Below are 20,664 nucleotides of genomic sequence, written 5' to 3' on the forward strand. Positions count from 1 at the left end.
GATAAATGCATTTCATTCATTAAACATAGCCACTACAAAGAAGTAAGGCCCTATTTTGGTTAGCTTTTATTTCTAACATTTGGTATCCATTTCTTCAAGCTGAAATGGAACTTGACAAAGCTGCCAAATTCATCGAGTATATTCAGCATAAGTGAAAAACAGTCTCCAAAATTCTCATGCCAAATACAAGAAAAATCATGATCAACATCATTTCACTGCATCAATACATTGTCTTCAACTAGTATGATTTTGAAGTTTCATCCGCGTAAATCTAAGAGAATTCCCGGTTCAGCATCACAATGCTTTTCCTTTACTGGGCTTCGCCTCTTGTTTAGAACATAAATCATAAGAAATATGGACTGAATAAGAATTGGAAAGACAAAGAGATATGAAAGACCTCCGAAAGACCTCCGTCCCAAAGTTCAAAACCAGCCATGTGAAAAGCGCCGTTGCCGGGGATCGAACCCGGGTCACCCGCGTGACAGGCGGGAATACTCACCACTATACTACAACGACTGTTCTGGTTTTTAAATATTTCTTTATTCTAGATAATTTCGTTTTTCTGCAAGCAGTCAAATCTGCCCATTATTATCCCATGTAAACAAACTTTCATCTTTGTCTGCATCAATGGCGTTCTTCTGATCTTGAAACTCACAACTTTTTCTAATCTGTAATGTGCCAGTGCACACCATTCTCTTCTATTACTTACGTAATAAAGTAGACTCATAATCACTATGGGGTTGTAAGTAGACTGAGTTTATCATGGAGGAAATTCTGCAGTTAAGGAAGTTCAAGTTGGGTTAGAAGTCCTAGTGCTTCACCTCTATGAGCATCACCTAGATCCGATAAGTGCCAAGTGTTCTATTTATTCTCATAAGAGATGGTTTCAAGTGTCAATCACTACTCATGATACATGAATCAATTAGTTTGACTCAAAAATGAAACAGTTAAATCCTAATACAATATCATAAAATCATAATCATTTAAAGTTTGATGTAGTTCTGACAGTCTTACATTAGCACTAATTATTGAAACCTAAACGTGAAGAGTCCTTCCACATGGATGCGGCTATCCTCCCAACAAATTGTACAGTTGACCAATTTTTAAAAAATCAATAACATCATGAATTTTTTCGGAAATTTCAGCATTTGATCTTCACGATCTACATAGTTTGTAGTCAAAAACAACAAAATATTTGAAAAAAAATCATTACATTTTTGTGAATCTAGAAAAAAATAAAATTTGATTTTGTTTTGTCTTTAGTACATTTTGTCTCGAGACAAGAATGTCCCCTTCCACACTGCTCTATCTGCTGGTAAAGCCACAGTCCTCTAAAGCTGCTCACCACTCATAATATCTATGCATCCTCTTCACCTGGACAGATTCATATTGCTATTTTATGAATCGACATTATTCTTTAGGTGGAAAAATCTCCTGAGCTTTTGCGCTCATCATGTCTTTTGTAGGTCGTGACCCACTTTTTACCAGTAGACCATGATTTTGGCCTTTCAAGACATGGATGGGTTTTACAGTTTCTTCGCAATCCACGATGGTTTGAATTTGCATTGAAGGGCCTTTGATTTTGCCTGACATTTTAGCCATTGATTTTGTAACAGTCAGAAAGTTCATTTTGCATAGATTGCCACTATTTATAAGAACAATCTTTTAGTAACGTAAGTATTTATCCTCTTATCAAATATAAGCTTTGACTTTTTAAAGTGCACAAGTATTCTATATGGACAAATTGAAAAGTTGTAAGTTTTGATCCCTCATCTAAAACCAATTCTAGTTTTTCAAGAATAAACAATTATTTCTAGTTATACTATTGAAAATGTTATCCCACTACATTTATAAAGTGGTTTTTTTTCTGTGGAACTTGTTTATGAACTATTTTTTATAGTTTGATATATATAAATAAATTTAAAAGTTGTGAATTTTGATCAAACATTCAAAATTAAATATAAGATTTTATATGAAAACGAACAAGTTTTTTTTAGTCTAGACCATTGAGAAGATACTACACTACAATTATAAAGTGATTATAATTTTATTCTATTGAACTTGTTTATGCACTAAAAATTTAAAGTTTCATATATAGACAAATTGAGAAGTTGTAATTATTAAATCAACTATTAAAAATCAAGTGTACTTGTGAAAATGAACAATTTTTCTAATTTGGACTATTGACAATGTTATCACACTAAAATTATAAAGTGAAAATTCTTATTCTATTGAACTTATCTATGCACTAAACACTTTAAAGTCTCAAATATTGGGGGTCTAACATTTAATCAAGGTAAATCTTATTCTATCAAACTTATCTATGCACTAAACACTTTAAAGTTTCAAATATTGAGCACATGAATCATGAGTAATGTCTTTGAAAACTTCTTCAATTCTCCTTAGTAATTCTTTCTGCACATCAAATTATTAAAAAAATACTAAATACAGAGTAATAAATTCATTGTCCTTTTACACTCTTTATTTATCATGAATAAAAATGGGCCATTTCTATTCCACTACAAACTCAAAGATTATATCAAGTAATATTTGGAATAGAAAAGAACCCAATGCTTATTATTGTGATCAAGGTTTCATTTTTTTATATCTTCAACCATCTCCAAAAATTATATTTCATTTAGAAACTTTGAAAATACTCAATGAAGTAAATGGATACTCTTAAAGACAAGCTCTTCAAAAATATTGATGAACTAAGTATAAGAAACGAGGACCATTTCTACCCTTTCCACATTAACTCTCTCTCTCTCTCTCTCTCTCTCTCTCTCTCTCTCTCTCTCTCTCTCTCTCTCTCTCTCTAGGAATCATGTATATCACACCCTATAAACTGCAGTGTGTCTGGTAAACTTGGTTACTATAACTAGTGATGTTGGCGTGACATGTCCTTTGGTACCACATGGGTTGGGAGATATTGGACCTCATGACCTCATGCATCATAACGAAGGGCTCTTTCTAATTTATCCATGCCCCTATCCCTTTCCAAATTAAGTCTTGAATACTTTATTTTGTATCTATTTTTTATTTCACCAAGAGAAATCTTGCAGCTGCATGGAAAATTCCATCCTCGGAAGACTTCATCAAAAAACTTATCAAGGGAGGAAGAGAGGTTAATTGAAATAAATGAGCATCTTGAAGAACTATAGACCTCGAGCTCTCATTATAAGAAAAGGGAAACATAAGGGTTCAAACAAAGGGGGACACAAACTTATTAATGTAATAAGAAAAGTGAGGATTCCAACAAATCCAACAATCAAACTAACACCTTTTCAAATTAAGGAAACATCATAATAGAAAAAGGAAAATATATCTTTTGCAAGAAATCTCAACATAATAAAAATAAATGTATAAATAAAAATATTTGCCACCTAATGCATCTTTTTAAGCAATAACCTGGGGTTCATGAGTCCAACATAAAGTCCTCATCAGATTCAAAAATATTATAAGGAAAATAATAAATCTAAGTCTCATGTAGTTATGGCTTGTAATATGATAGCTAATCTCTTTTATCATTACTTGTTACCTTGATTTTTAGATACACTTCACAAAGAACATCTATAGATGTTTGTATATGGCAAAACACATAAACCCTTTGAACATCATCTTATGGGGGCACAAATTGTATGTCTTTTATCTCATATAGAGGAACATTTCTTGTATACTTTCCTCATGGGATGCTGGAAGAAATTGATCTCATAACTTGGAAATAGGGATCACATAACTTATTTAATATAATAACTTTTCTAGTAAAGTTCCATTTCCCTCTCCTAGTTTTCTTTTTTCTTTATCCACTTTATGAGATAATGATTTGTATAGAGGTATCTAACATGGCTAGTAAATTGGACCCATAAAAAAATTATATACATTAGTCCCTTTATTGTACTTAAGTGACATGTTAGTGTAAATAAGATCATTACATAACTAGTTAGTAAAAAAATAATTTGTTGGGTTAACCTATTCATATTCGTTGCTTGCTTAGCTCAACTTTTTATATTTTTTTTCTCACCTCATGTGATTGGGACATGTCTCTTCATTTTTCACTTTGTGAGAGACCTTTTGCATACACTCTTTCCATTCACTAGAACACTTGTCTAATGAGACAACAAGTGTTACATTTTTAAAGAGGTAGTCAATTATTGTTTCTTACCATCCTATCTTTAGTACCTTGCCAATGTATGCAATAATTCTATGCAAATTCTAATAAACTCTTTGATTATGCATATTCTAATAAACTCTTTGATAATACCAATTTGTCTTATTTTACATGTGCTCATATATTGTAGAAGATATCTCTATTTTTCTTCTTTATGTTCCTAGCTAATCCAAACAAAATAAACATGAAATGATAATATAATATTAGTGAGTTTTGGTTAACTATATTCTCATACGAATTATTCAAAACTCTGATATTTTCTTAAAAATCCCTAAACAACGATATAAATACTTACTTCCAAAAAATCATTAATTAAATGTAGCACTTGATTTATTATAAAATGTAAACCTTATTTTTCTAATAAAGAGTGCAATGATATGTAAATCCTTATTTATACTTCTTTCATAGGATTGAGAAGGGGAGTGTGATTTTTATTTTTATTTTAATATTTTTTAGAGAGGAACTTGGGTATAAGAGGAGGAAGGAGAGATGAGTTTCTTCCAATGGGGATGTGAAGACAAAATCACCTGTTGGCTTGGCAGATGAAGGTTCTTCATCCCTACAAGTTCACATAAAGAGATTATTCACTCAAACTCTACTTCATGAAATTTGCATAAGTATTTTGTGAGTTATTCTTGTTAGAGTGGGGTTGTCATTGCACCAAAAAATTGATCTGTCAATGCTTGATACAACAAATCAAATCATAGTACATAGAAGGCAGTTAAGCCCTTGACACAAATCTTGAGGGGATCATTGAATTTTTTTCCAATAATCTCCCCCTTAGCATTGCCTGAGGGTCTAAGGATTTGAACTTGTGACCAAGCTCTAATACCACTTGTTAGAGTGGGGTTACCGTTGCACCAAAAGACTGATCTGTCAATGCTCAATACAACCACTCAAATTATAGTACATGGGAGGTGATTAAGCCCTTGTCACGAATCCCAAGGGGAGCATGAAACAAATCCTAATAATTCTTGTTTGTGTATAAGTTATTTCTTAAATATGCTATTGTGAGAATGGTTGTATAATTTAGGAGGCATATGAAATTTGTGAGAAAATTAGAACCCTTCAAATGTTTTATGTTTTCCATTATGTTCTATACCCTTGTTGACATAAACTATTGATGCTTCTCATAACTCAAAGGATGGCTAGAGCCTCACAAGCATTAAAGATTCCATAATGGATAGGTACAAGAAGAACTTTCCTCTTAATTGAATGTTCTCTTTTAGTCCTCAATTCCATTTATTGGAGGTGACTAATTGATATATTTAATTTGGTTTTATTTTATGAAGACACTCTTAAAAAGTTAAGGCAATGTAGAGAACCTACTGGATATTTACTCATTGAACATAGAAAATTCATTATTTTAAATAACTATGAAAAAGAGAGTGGTAGAGGGAATGCACATAACACCAATTTTATTGTCCTTTTTCTCTAAAAGGGAGATAGACAAAAGTCTAGTCTCTAAATCTGTTTTCAATTCAAATTATCTTATTTATTATTCAAAACCCACCTTCTTTTTTATAATTTGATAATGGTACTATATATAATTTTAATATCCATCAAGCATTTCCATCCAAAAGTTATTTCTTGTATATTTCAATAATGATAATTTGTATACCTTCAAAAAATATGAATAAGATTCCTCTATTTATACAAAAGGTGAGATCTTAGTCTGTATAAATATAAATAAATCATATATATTTATAAAAAAAGATAGTTAATATTTTTGTAGATACGTATTTGTGTGTATTTTTACTTAATTTTAAATAAAAATAGATAAGACAAAATAGAAATGAGAAAATAATAAAACTAATTTTATTACAAGGGTGTGATAAATATAGGACAAAATTCTAGTCACCCAATCCCTGCCCTAGGGGTTGCTCATCTCCCATGGGCCAAATTCCCCTATTACCACATGTTGATTGTTCTTATAGAAGTGTGAACAAACCCATGGAGGGCCAAAAACCTCATCTAGAGCTACGAATTTCATGTATGTCTACATGTTCTCTCTATATTTTAATATTATTTCATTTTTATCAAAATAATAGTAGGCAATACATATTGGATATATACTTAGATATAATATATTCAAATGTATCCACATATATGTCTATGAATACATACATGTATTGCCAAAGATATAATAGATAATAGCCTAGGTTAGTGATTTACTTTAGTTTAAAATGTAATCCTTAAGAGAATGATAGGTTATCGAGTACATTTTATCAAAGTCTTGGCTTATAAAGGCTTTTAACAAAATAATTTGATTATTTTTCATGTATCCTTAGGATGGCTTTGGTACATGGGTAAAAGAACAAACCTTTGTTACCCTTTTATAAAGGAAAAGACTAACAAAAGTATAAATGTTTATCTTCAATGACATAAAAATGGTAGTATTATTTAGAATTTGATAATGAAGTAAACTAATGAAATGTGTAGAAATGGATAAATTTTAGGATTATAATTTTTAATAATTATTTGGAATAAGAATTGATATATTTTCCTAATTTTTAAAGATAATTTTTTACTTGTTGAAAAATGCTGAAAATTAGGGGTCTAGTTCCCACCATAAAATAATATGGAAATAAACTTATTTCCCTTCAATCTTAGATTATGTTATAGATAACATATATAGCTAGAACAATGAAAAATAAAAATTGTCTTTAGACCTATATTTTATCTTTTATAATGATTCAAATTTAACTCATTTGAAATTGATAGTTTTCATCTCCCACCATAGTTTTCAAAATAAATCTTTTCTAACCAAAAAAAAAATTATACATTCTTGAAGAGAACTCTCTCCTCTAGAACGTCATGTGATTTTTAAATTTTTTTGATATTATTTAATATTTTTTCTTTTCTCAAACATGACACCTTCTCGAGTGTTAAAATACATACTTGTAAATTTTTTGAATTACAATATACTATATCTAATTAAAACACTATAAAATCTACATGAGAATATTCTTGACTTTGAAATCTATAAAATGGTGTTTATATGTTATTAAAAAAATATCATAAAAAATAGTAAGAGTTATTGAAACATCAATTTTCTAAAATAATTTTATTTTTTAGTAATTGGATACAAACTAGTATAAAACATGCATTTAATAGATGTTTCCAATTGGAAAGTGTAAGACCATATATAACTTAGCTAGAGTAAAATTGTCTAGATCATATGTTTGAATAAAAATGATTTTTAGATAGATATACTCAAATTTATTCATTCTGATAAGTTTGCATGAAAGGTAACATAACTTTGTGCTTTTACCCACACATTCCCCATGATCCAATCTCAGTCATACATAAGAACCTATTATTATTATCCTAGACTAGTCTTGATGACAGCTACTATGCATTAAATTAGCTTGTAAGCCCTAATAAAAGGTTGGCGAGTGATTTCCATATGGTTCACATTTGTACTATAGAATAAGGAGTGCCACAATGCAGGTGTATGTGTTTCTTCATAGAAATATTTGAACGATTAATTACAAGACATGTATTGTAAGAGTGCATGTTCATAAACATTATCATGATGAAAAATATAGAAGTTTTCTATTATTTTTAGAATTTTTTTTTTTAAAATTAATATTTCATCTATTTAGTATTGTTAATAATTAACTAGTAATGATTAGCTTAAATTTTTTATTGCTTTAATAAGCAAGCTTATATTTAAATTGATTTTTATTTTTGATAGATGAAAAGACTCTTTATTTATTTTTAAAACCTATTTTAAATACAAAAGCTCCAAAAATATAACATAGATGGGTGAACCCATACTAGTGTGTCTCACTTACGGGAAATAAAAGTTTACATGAGTGGGATGAAAAATATCACAAAGGCCTTTATTCAAATGTATTTCTTTGAATGTGATATATTCATTCAAATATAGGTCATAGACTAAATTTAAAAATAAACACACCTTCATTTAATGGTGTAAGTATTGTAAGGTTCAATATCTATGAGAGGAGGTGGGGGCGAGGGGGGGGGGGGGGTGGTGAATTAATAATATGTCAAATTCAAAATTTTACCAAAATATGCAATGCATATCAGATCTACCCATTAACCAGTCAAACAAATGCATTAAAATTAAGATGTGAAGCAATAAGAAAACTAAAACATAAAACCATCCGCAAAATGCAACACAAGAACACCAATATTTTCCACGTGGAAACCCTCAGTTAGAGGGAAAAACCACGATGGGAATTAGTACCCACAAATATTTTGCACTCTTCTAAAGTTTGTTCGGTTAATGGCCTAGCCCTATTGAGATCTTATAATTATGCCTAGTTAAGAGAAAATCCTATTAAGAGCCCGCCTAGTTAGATTTTCATTTATCCCTATTATGAGTAACCTTGTGAAAGGATTTAGAACTCAAATTAATGATCCACCTAGTTAACAAATTTAATTTTTAGACCTATTAGGATCCTGCTCATCTTATTTGGAGTGACCCCATTAAGGGATTTATCTTCGAGAACCTATTAAGATTTAATAATTAAGATGTTATGAAAGTAGTACTTCTCCTTTTCTCAAGTGCAGATCATGTGAAGCACAAGTTCTGTCTCTCCTTGCAAATAATCAACTAGCTACATGATTGTACTCAACAATCATGATCTACAAACATTTTTTAAAAAAGACTACAATATAAATACAAATTTCACTTATTAGGTTGACCATTACCTTGACCAAAATGTATTACATTTTAATTGCACCCCTGGCCCCACCAAAATGTATTACCACACCCTAATCTATCATTTTCCAAATTTATTTGACCACCAAATTCAACCACTCAACAATCTAACCAAGAACAACAAAGATTTTTCACCTTTTCAATCATATATGCATGATACAAAGAAATTTGATCATTATGACAGATGCAAGGACAAATCATCATAACCTAGTATTGTCACATCAACACAATACTTTTTATCATGAAATATTCATCAATGTTAGCCATAATATCACCAGTTAAGGATCCAACATAAGCTATGCTATGTGGTCTATGAACTTTCCATAGAATGATCTTCAACTGATCAAAATCATGTCTTCCAGTAAACAAGAAATTGCTAAAAAAATGGTGACCATTTCTTTTAAATAAGAGATTGATATTTGTGATAAGTATACTATTACTATAAAAACCTTTTTTAGAGTATAAGCATTAGTCTTTTGCCAACAAAATTAAAGACCTTGAACCCAAATCTCATATGATGGGACATATGGGCAAGGCAAAAAAGTGTAAAGGATTATAATAAAATATAGCCTGGCATACTCAAATGAAAGTTGACATGCAGATTATTAAAATTTTATTGCTTCAATTGTTAATGTCCATGTATACTATATATAAATTTTAAGAAAAATTCCCAAATGTAGGGCCCATTTGCCGTTGACACCACATTATTAACCACCTGTGGGCAGGGGAGCGCGTCGCATCACCCAACAATCTCCCCCTCGACGCGCATACCAGGTGCTTACACGGGTCGGGAAGGCACCGGGGAGATTTGAACCCATGACCAGGCCAAAACCAGGCTCTGATACCAATTGTAAGGAAACTTGGCAATAAAGAATATAACCGTTTCCACATAACCCATAATAGATCTGAAATAAATACAGAATTAAAATCCACATGCAAGAGAATAGACAACATACCCACAAATGTGACACAAGATATACCCTGGGAAACCCTCATTGAGGGAAAAACCCAGCCTCCAAAAGCATCCATCATCATGTATTATTCAGCAAAAATACCATTGCCATACAACCATGGAAGCCTTCATGGCCATTGCCACAACCGAGCAAACTATGTGAACAAGCATGAATCCACACATCCCATGCCATGCTTTCAACCTTCACAAATGCTCCCTTGGCTAACCTGTCAAGCCTTGTCCCACTCGACTCTTTCCTTTTGTCTTCTCCTTGTCACTCTTTCTCCCTATCTACAACAACTACCCTTGTGGCTGCTTATATAGTAGCAAGTCCCACAAAACCACTAAGTGGTATTACATAAACCATGTGCTAAAACCATGTGCTACCTAACCCACTGACCCCACATTTAATATTGGGCATTTAATTCTTTTCCCCAATATTAAATAATTACATAAAATATTTTTACAATGTTACAATACAACTCATCAAGAATATTCCATGGGAATCTTTACATGTTGCACGTCCATCTAGGTACAACATTACATAATAAAATAAAATAATAAAATAACAATATTATGCAATGTGTGCAACACCCATTATCTCAACAATCTCCCACTTGTTGTATACATTGCATAGGGTCAATCTGTAGCCACATAAATGAACAAGGGAACAATCCCTCCTAGCACATCCACCATCATGGATCAAAATACACCAAGTGCTCCATCTTGGTACCCGCAACAAAATCAAAGTATCCAACATCTCGAACATGAATGATCTCACCTCCTATTATGCCACTCCCACTGGACATACATAGAAGCCATCCAGAGAGAAAACCACCCAACCTATCGCATTAGAAGATCATAAAATCCTGTACCAACTAAAATTTCAAGCACAAATAACCTGATCCAAAGGTAATCACATGTATCTATAGTTGTCAAAATATCCATAGCTGAAATAGCACCCACAGCAAGTGCCAAACCCATCCAACTATCCATACCTCAAAGGTATAACAAGTGAATCTTATATCACCGACATATCCAATCTATAACCTGCAATCACAAGCCTCAAGAGCAATACCTACCACATATATACCAAGAAGCTCCCACTACAAAAGATAATGTCAAATCTATAACCAATCCACTCAACACACCTCAAAGAAGTGAATCCATGTAGTATCAAGGACATCCATAATACATAATCCAATATCCTGCAAGAATAACTCTCGTAACAAGTCTCCAATAGTCTCCCAAATTCTCCACAACCAACAAAGGAAAGAGATAAAGAAATAACCATGTCATCTCTCACATGACATACATGAGCACAAACCAGTGATCACAATCTCTAACCAATCTCAAATCCAATGTAGGAAAAACTGAACATCCAAGAAGATAACCAAGACCAGAGAAACCATGTAAATCATAACTTGTATCATGTCCTTCTACACACACCTCTAGATGTAAACTGTGCAAGTATGATCTCCTCCATAAAACCCCAACAAGAAGCCTCAACAAAACCCAAACCATACCATATAACTAATCATGGATGTAAGCCTCTCACAAGAAGATCAAACTCATAAACCATTCCTAAATCAAGGAATAACCATTCCTTATCCAAGGAAAATGCCCAATATAAAACCATCTCCCAAACTCAACCAGCATAACAACATATGCACATGGAGATAACCAATGCTTAACCATCTCTCAAATGAACCTTCCAGAACTAACTCATGTACCATAGCTCAAGATCCATATCCATGAAAGACAAGCATAAATATAATGCAACTGAGAGAAACAATGGGCTATACCTCTCAAGTAGCAAACCGCCGAGTGGACCAAGAGTGGGGAATGAGAATGTTCATCAAGATACCCAAGTCTCCAACCAAGACTCATCTAAGAACAATCTCCTCGACGCGCATACCAGGTGCTTACACGGGTCGGGAAGGCACCGGGGAGATTTGAACCCATGACCAGGCCAAAACCACATCTAAATTTAGGGCTCTTAAAACCTAACAAAATCTCAAAATTATAGAACCAAACCTACACCATCTTGTAGTGCTCTGAATTAGCTTTCCAACGCCTATAAGAACTCTAAAATCCGATATTCTGAGAGAAAGTTATGGCCATTTTACTAAGACAGTCTTTTTACCATTTTCAGTACGATTTTTCATTTTTTATTTTTTTTCAGTGACGAAATTCTGACTGGATTAAATTTGACGGCCATCATGGGCTGAAACCAAGAAACTCTTTCATTTCCTCTGAACATGGCCAAACTAGGGCATATTATATATCAAATTTTATGGAAATGTCAACCCGGATCCAATGGTGAGGTCTGTTTTTACCCAGGAGGTCATTTATGCAAGCTACCCCCCAAAACCCTCATTTAAATGAAACATTCGAAAAACTCTTTTGTCCAACAATTTCATATGCCCAAATATTTTAACATCCCATCATAACAGCAAATCCGAAGTCCTCAGATCTGCAATAAATATTCATATATCTTGCCCTTTCTTTTATCCTCTCATGCATTCTCATGGATTCAATCTAGGGTTACAATAATAAAACCATAGCTCTGATACCACTTGTAGGGCCCATTTGCCATTGCACCAAAAGCCATGACTATTAGTGAACATGGAACACTACATTATTAACCACCTGTGGGCAAGGGAGTGCGTCGCATCACCCAACACCAAATTCTATAAGTGACAACTACAAAATGACTAGTGAAACTTAGAAAAAGAAAACTATGAGATTTAACAATCGAAACTTATGTCAGAAATAATTTATTCTAAAATTTGTTGACAACACAACTACTCTTTTGTCAACATAGTTGGTTTCATCTATTATGTATAATCATTCTTTTGGTATTCTGAATAAAATGTATCAATGTTGCTGGACTCTTTTAATCTCATAAGGAATTCAAAGATAAACTAAAATATCCTAGGTGTGAGTTGTCTGACATTTCATATTTATTTTGTTGCAATATTTTGGGAAGAACCACAGAACTTAAAACTAAGAAGATTTGATAAACTAATCAAATCATTCATCATTTTTCACTGATTATTCTTTCCAATATCTTTGTCATAGTTTAATTAATCACAACATGGTCACCCAGCTAAGACTCCTGACTGCATGGTCACCTAGCTAGGATTCTTATCCTGCTATGTCGGGAAGATAAAGAACAATCCGCATACAGATAATCAAACCATAAAACAATCCTAGTCAAGGAATCCTAAAAGCCAAATACACCTCAAGGGTAAGAAGCTACTAATAAAGAAAAGATAACCAAAATTGAAAAGATGATCAATCAATCCAACACCTCATACCAATCTACAAAATCATATATCAAGTAAAAAATGAGTGTCAAAATCAAGAGATAAAATCAATGAAAGATATCCACTACCATTCCACAAGGAAAATGTCAAAAGTACAATAACCAATCGAAAAATAACAACCATTAACAAAAATAAATTATCAATAATAAATACACCACTAAAGGGAAATACAAAATCTATAGAGGAGACTTAGGCCACATACTAGGGAGTGTCATCACATGGTCAAACTACTTGAGTTACCCTAGAATGGTCTCTCATTAGACTCTGGATGCTCAAGAGTTGAGTTACCCTGGATTGGTCACTCTAGACCCCAGACCCTCAACATGAAAGATGCAGAACATTTTTAAAAAAACTTAATATCCCTATGGGGCCTACATTCATAGCCCATAAGGTCTCTCATGATGACTACCTTGGCAATGTTCACTGCCTTAGCAACTCGCACTACTTTGGCAACATTTGTTATAGAATAATGTACAAAGCGGTGGGGGGATCTATGACCCCTTTCCTATTTATTTATATTTTTTTTTTTGTAAATTTGTAATTTTTAAACTAGTTCCATAATAACATTCTAGTGGACATATTTTTCTAGCAAGTTGCGTGAACACACACACACACACACACACACAAATAGACACAAATGAGACGAATATAAACAAATTTGTTGGTTTAATCTATGTAATTTTCCATCAAAACCCTAATTGGTCAAATATATTTTCTCCCTAAATTTCCTTCTATAGTTAATTAAATAATGGTTTGATAATGAACAAGTTTTCCAATTCCTTTAAATGAGATATGAAGATTTCATTTTGTTTGCATACATCCAAACTAATAAAATAAAATGGCAATCAAATTTCAAGCACCCAAAAGACACAAAGAATACATGTCTTTTCAAATGAAATATACTATTGGGAGTTTGAAACCCTACCTTACACTGACACTAACAATTTGGGAAAATCTAGTGAAACCCCTGCTAATACAAAACCCTTCTAAGCTTCCAAAAACTCTTTGTCTTAAATTCCTGAAAATTTGCTCCCCAAAACCCGTGTGTAAAATAATGAACCGAAATCCTCCCAAATAGAGCTCTAACTTTGCTTTAGGGTGTTTGTCTCTAAAAGCCCTAAAATTATTATTATTTTGTTTAATTAATCCCTTCATGCATATTTGACTTCCTTGTTAATTAAAATATTCATATATTTTATTTAACCACTTTATTATTTAATGCAAGGATGTTAAAAAAATATATTTATTATTTTAATCAATAAAGATAATTAGAGTTCATTATTTAAATGCAACTCCACTTTTAATTAGTATTAATTAAATATTCACACTAAAATAATATTTAATATTTAATATTTAAATTATTTTTATTTAGTTTTCTAATTTAGAACTTTAAATAAATCTTTTAAATTAAGCATATATTCAAATAATTCCAAAGAATTAAATATCCTATTTTTATTATATTTAACCCCTTTTAAAATAATATTTAATTATTCAAATATACCAAGCATCACAAATAAACCATTTACCAAGCATAACCACAAAGTCAAAGCCATATAACACATAAGGAAAATTGAGCAAAGTGAAAGTTAAACAACATATACAAGAAAGACTCATGGGCTTAAAAGGGTAGATAGTCAGATATGAGTCCTCCTTCTCAGGACAAGTATTTAGGCTATGGCTAGGATTGGATGTGATCATTATCTTTCCATTCTTACCATTGAGTTATTGCAATAGGGCACACTTATCTTGGCAATTTAGGTAAGTCGATGCTCGATACCTGCAAACTACATAAAAGATGAGCATGTACATATGCATATATCTCTAAACTAATCAAACAATGAAAAAGAGTGGTACATCATGTAGATCTTGACTAGTAGGTCACTATGACTCCCTCTCTTAACCACATCAGACACATTAGATAGAAAAGTAAAACATACATGCACACTATACACATGCAAGTATGTGGTAAGTACCATAATAAATCTCATATACACATCATCGTATGTCCAAACATAACAACTCATCATCATGAATATTAAATAATCATTATTTAGAAACCTATCCTATGACATCATGATGACATAAATCACCTTTGCTAACTAGTAATAATTGAAGCATCATTACTATGCAAGTAATCCTAATCCTCAAATATAACTCATGAGGTATAATCAACTATGTAATATCTAGTGGAACAAGATCAGTTGAAAATATTATCTAGCATTCTAACTTTGATCCAACTTGAGGAGAATGAGATGATTGGGTCTATTCCCTCACCTCAAGAAGTGGAATAGATAGTTTTCTCTCTAGCTATGGAAAAATCCCCAGGTTTAGATGGGTTCCCATCTTTTTTCTTCCAGATGTTCTAGAATGTAGTTCAACAGGCTGTTACTAAAGTGGTGCAAGAATTCTTTGGCGCTAGAAGTCTTCTCAAGGAGATTAATGCCACTTTCCTAGTGCTTATCCAAAAGGTGGTAGGGCCGAACTCTATGGACCAATTCAGACCTATCAACTTGTGTAATTCTTTCTATAAGATTATTTCCAAAGTGTTGGCCTCAAGGATCATCAAGGTTCTCCCCTCTATAATAGCTCCTCAACAATCTAGTTTTGTCCTGGGGTGTCAAATAATGGATTCTCTTATGACTGTCTATGAAGTGATCCACTCTTTGGAAGAAGGTAAGAGAGAAGACTTCCTCCTTAAGCTTGACTTGTCTAAGGCTTATGATCGGGTGGATTGGACCTTTCTCTTCAAAGTTCTTAGGGCCTTTAGGTTTAATTCAAGGATTATCAAACTTATTAGCTAGTTGGTGATAACTACCTCCCTAGCTATGCTAGTTAATTGACCCCCCTTAGCCTTTTTCAAGTCCTCTAGAGGTCTTAGACAAGGGGATCCAATCTCCCCATTCTCTTAATTATTCTGGCAAATTGTCTTGGAAGGATAATTTTTGCAAATAGATTATCAGGAGCTCTGACTGGTATCAAACCTTCTTCTAGTCCCCTAGTTTTCTCCCATGAACAATTTTTTGATGACACTATAATGGGGCGGGCGGTGGGGGTGGGAAGGTACAATTGGTGAAGCCAGGGTAGTGAAAAATATTTTGAGCTCTTACTCTAGGGGTTCGGGGCAACTTATCAACTGGAAAAAAAGTTTTTCTTCTTCATTAATACTCTAGCTGAGCATCAAAGGAAGATTGCTTCTATTCGGGGCTGTGATTGAGGAAGTCTTCCTTCAAACTATTTGGGCCTCCCCATGGGTTTGAGGTCCCCAGATTCTTATTAGACATGTTTAACAAAAAATTGGCATCCAAAGGTTTGGGAGATCTTTTTAGATTATAGACAAGACTAGGTTTGGAGGGATCTATCTACCATTTCAATGGACCTTAATCCCCTTATGTCTATTCTTCTCACTGTGGTAGTGAATTAGGATGAGGATAATCTTGTTTGGAAGAATTCTTTGAATGGAACCTATTCAGTGGCCTCAAGGTACCAAGCTATTATGAAGTAGGATTTGAGACCGGAATGGGCTAAAGCCTACCCCAAAAATCAACATCTTTTTTTGGCTTTTACTCCAAAACAGGATTTTGACTATTGACAACGTATGCAAGAGGGACATCCTATCACTAATAGGCATGTCCTTTTCAAAAACTAGGCCAAGATGGTGGATCATCTATTTATACACTGCTCTTTCTCTAGAGAGGTCTGGTCTTTATTCAGTCAAACTTTTAGGATGAGTTGGTGTGTTCTCAACTCATCTATCAATTTCTTAAGGCACTAGGAAAATTTGTGGAGGGCATCTAGGCTACAAACTATTAGTAAATAGGCCTTGCCTCATTTTGATTGGGGTATTTGGAAGGAATGCAATAACCATATTTTTAGGGATACCTAGTTCATGGCTGGGAGGTGATAAACTCCCCTAATTAGGGTATTAAATTCTATAGGGATAAGAAAGTTTCCCTAAATGCGGTGAAAGATTTTGCTAAGGACTTAAGGGAAATGAAGGATCTTGTGAAGATGAGAACCTATTATGAAATTGATTCTATAAAGAAGTTGTGGAGGTTTGTACTAAGAGAAATTATCTCCTAAATTACAATTGACACTAGGTTTGATAGGATTCGAAGGTCCACCATTTAATTATTCTAAATCATTGGGTATATGCACCGAGTTGTGGTGCTAAAAAGGTGACAACTCTTTTTTTTTTTTTCAATAGCGTGTACACACTTTTAAAAAAGTAAATTTTTATAGATATGCAACCCATCATTTTCATCTCTATTTTTTCACATTCCTACACCAGCAGCATGTACACGGGTTCAAGAAACAAAGGGTTTCACCATCTCGGTTGCCAATATGCCTCCTCGTCGACAAAATTTGAGATATCAAGCATGCCAACGCTGACATCGTATGTGATCTTAACTTCATTTTGCATTGTTTGATATGTTTTTCATATTGTTTTGTAGGTTTTTTTATATGTTTTTGTAGGGTTTTTACAATTTTTATTTAAATTTGTTTATTTCTTTGGATTTCAATTGATTTTTTATTAGGAAATGTCCATAATCAACTGGAAAATCCACAAGAACCTCAAAACCCTCAAAACCAAAACCCTCCCCAAGAAGAACAACAAATTCCACAACCCAAACCAATTGCAAGACCTTCGCCAAGCACACAAGAAAATATAATAAAGGAAATAGAGAGAGGCAAAACTGAATTAGAAGGACTCATTGCTTGGTTAAAAGAATCTAGACAAACCAATCCAATGAGGGCTCAATTGGCATCATCCCTTGAATCCATTAAGACCTAGATAGCCTCAGTTAGTGGTTAGTTAGATATTTGGTAGGTTAAGAGGGATGAACAAAAAAGATTTTATGCAAATAAATTGTCATATGAAGATGTTAAAAAAAAAGAAATACCAAAAGGTAGAATATGTGCATTATTTAGAAAACCCGGTGAGCAAAATACTGTTAGAGAGGGTACTAAACGGTTCTCCATCCATTGGTGCATACACGATGCTATTAGAAATAATTTTTGGGATAGATGGTGGATGGTTTTTGATGCCCCTCCTTGCAACAATCATGAGGTCCCCATTATTTTTTGAAGAAATTATATTGTGAGTTTTTCCTTGGGGAGATCCCCAATTATTTTGATATATTAGACTCCCAGGGTAGAGGTGGGGGGTCATCATTTAAGAGGCCGAGAGCATGTCATGACCCTAATGTAGTTAGGGCACCTATGGTCAAGCCACCACATGAGCATGTGACTATTCCTTCACTTGTGAAGGAACATGTAGAGGCCAGTGCTCTAGGGACTTTGATGCAGACCCTCATCCATTCCATGAGCCCATTAGTTGATGGGGAGCCTTCTATGCATCGTGGTCACATGTGTACTTCATGCAAATCTCTATGCACATTTGGCAGTCATGCTGGAGATGGTGCTGATGATGGGCTCGTCACTGATCAGTTCCTGAACGAAACATTTGGCATTGACACACAGGTAAATTATAATTATAATTTGCTAATTTGATCACATTTCATATGTATAGTGAATGATTAATTAATTAACATCTATTGACATTGTTCAAAATTCAGGATCATAGTGTTGTCGGGCCTAGTAGTGATCCTTCGGCCCCATTTTTTGTCCCCTCCACGAGTCCAGAGGTATGTATGATTTAATCATTTAAATTAATACATATATTTATTAAGTAATCATACTAAGGATTGATGAAAAAAATTATGCATGTGCTTCTGTTCTCTACTGGACCATCAACCTTTACTACAGACTCGAAGCATAGACATCATACAAGCTATGTATAGGTACATTTGTTTCATGTTTCATGTTACATGTAATGTGTATTGTATGACATGCAGCTCATGAAATTGAACACCCCTCCTCATCTTTGATAGTTTGTTGATCGTGGAGTGGTCGCAGCTATGGCTAGCTCACAGCCATTGACTGAGGTATGAAAGAATTTTCTTCATTTTAGTTGTTTATAATATTTAGTCTCAAAATTTCTTGTTATTAATAAGTGATTATATTTATTGAATTTTTGTGGGGTCTCGTCATGCCTGATCGTCCATGAGCCTTCAAGGTGGACTTAAAGAGTGACTATCTAATGGCGGTAAAAAAATAATTGATTTTGTGTGTACATATATTTGATTTCAACATATAATAAATATTAATTCATATCTACTTTATTTGTATCAGCTTGAGTTAGAGAAGAGCCTCAACAAGAGGATGAGCAAGCATGTCAGGAGGACCCTGTCATCTCCATTGTCTCCCTCCACACGATGATAGAAGATGTCGAGAGATTTGTTTCCTTCCCCTCATGGGAAGGAAAAGATATAGTTGATCTAGACATGTATATATATAGGCATCAGTGGACATATTCGATACACATTTGATGTATATGACATTTTATATTTGATGTATGACATTTATTTGATGTATGACATTATTTGACTTATGACATTATTGGTTAATATATGATATGTTTGTTCATATACGACATTATTGGTTATCATAATATATTATGGGTTTGTTAATGTACATGACATTATTGGTTATCATTTTATATTATATGTTTGTTCATGTATGACATTAAATTAGATATGTTTGTGTATGACATTAAATTAGATATGTGCATGTATGACATTAAATTAGATATGTTTATGTATGACATTAAATTCAATACCTAATATGTTTGAAACTTTGATAGAATATTGATTAACAATAAACTTTATCACTGTTTAAGCATAAGTTTATCACTTGCAATATGTCATTGTCATATGATTTATGATCTTGTTTATGTTTAAAGTTTTCCTTCTCTATCATTTTTTTATCAAATTTAATTCAATACCTAATTAGTTTGAATTTTTGATACAATATTGATTGGCAATAAACTTTATCAGTCAAGATCGATTAGGACCTCCTAGTAATAAACTTTATCAAGCAATATTCGTGGACCTCCTAGCAATTGGTCACCTAAATGAGAACCTTGAGATTTATTAGGAACTCCATGAAAGAAATCAGTAGCTTTAGAAGCTCTCCATTTGTTAGTTGAATTAAAACCTTGGATTGTAGACGGTTGGCCTTCATTGTATAGACCAATTTTATAGATATATAATCAAATAAATAGTGTATTCATCTAAGCATAGAAATATTGTTACATAAGAAGAAGATCAAGTTTTACAATTGCTAATAATCATTAATGTATGCACATACACTTAAACCTAAAAAGGATGACCTAAAGAAGACAAATTAAGTATGAAGTCGATACAAAATCAATAAGAGAGTTCTAGCATGATATCTTCAATATTTTTTGAATTAGAGAAAACTAAGTATTAATATGATGATCTCTATGAATCTATATCACCATCCAGATGTCTCTCTACATCTCCCTAACTCTCTCTATTTTATCTCACATTCATCCTCTTCTTATATCTCTATTCATTTATCACTATGTTTTTATTTACTTTAATCTTCATGTCTACCTACACCTTCTTTTACTTCCCTCTATCTCTATGCATCTTCT

General features: G+C 32.9%; 1 non-coding gene across 1 annotated transcript; it reads right to left on the reverse strand.

The window, feature by feature from the left end:
* Positions 1 to 444: 444 nt before the first annotated feature.
* On the reverse strand, positions 445 to 516 carry TRNAD-GUC (transfer RNA aspartic acid (anticodon GUC)). The gene has a single exon. It is a non-coding gene; the product is annotated as a tRNA-Asp (tRNA).
* Positions 517 to 20,664: the final 20,148 nt, after the last annotated feature.

Source organism: Cupressus sempervirens, chromosome 3 (assembly GCF_028749045.1).
Source record: "Cupressus sempervirens isolate cs-2001-9-10 chromosome 3, ASM2874904v1, whole genome shotgun sequence".
Taxonomy (NCBI): domain Eukaryota; kingdom Viridiplantae; phylum Streptophyta; class Pinopsida; order Cupressales; family Cupressaceae; genus Cupressus; species Cupressus sempervirens.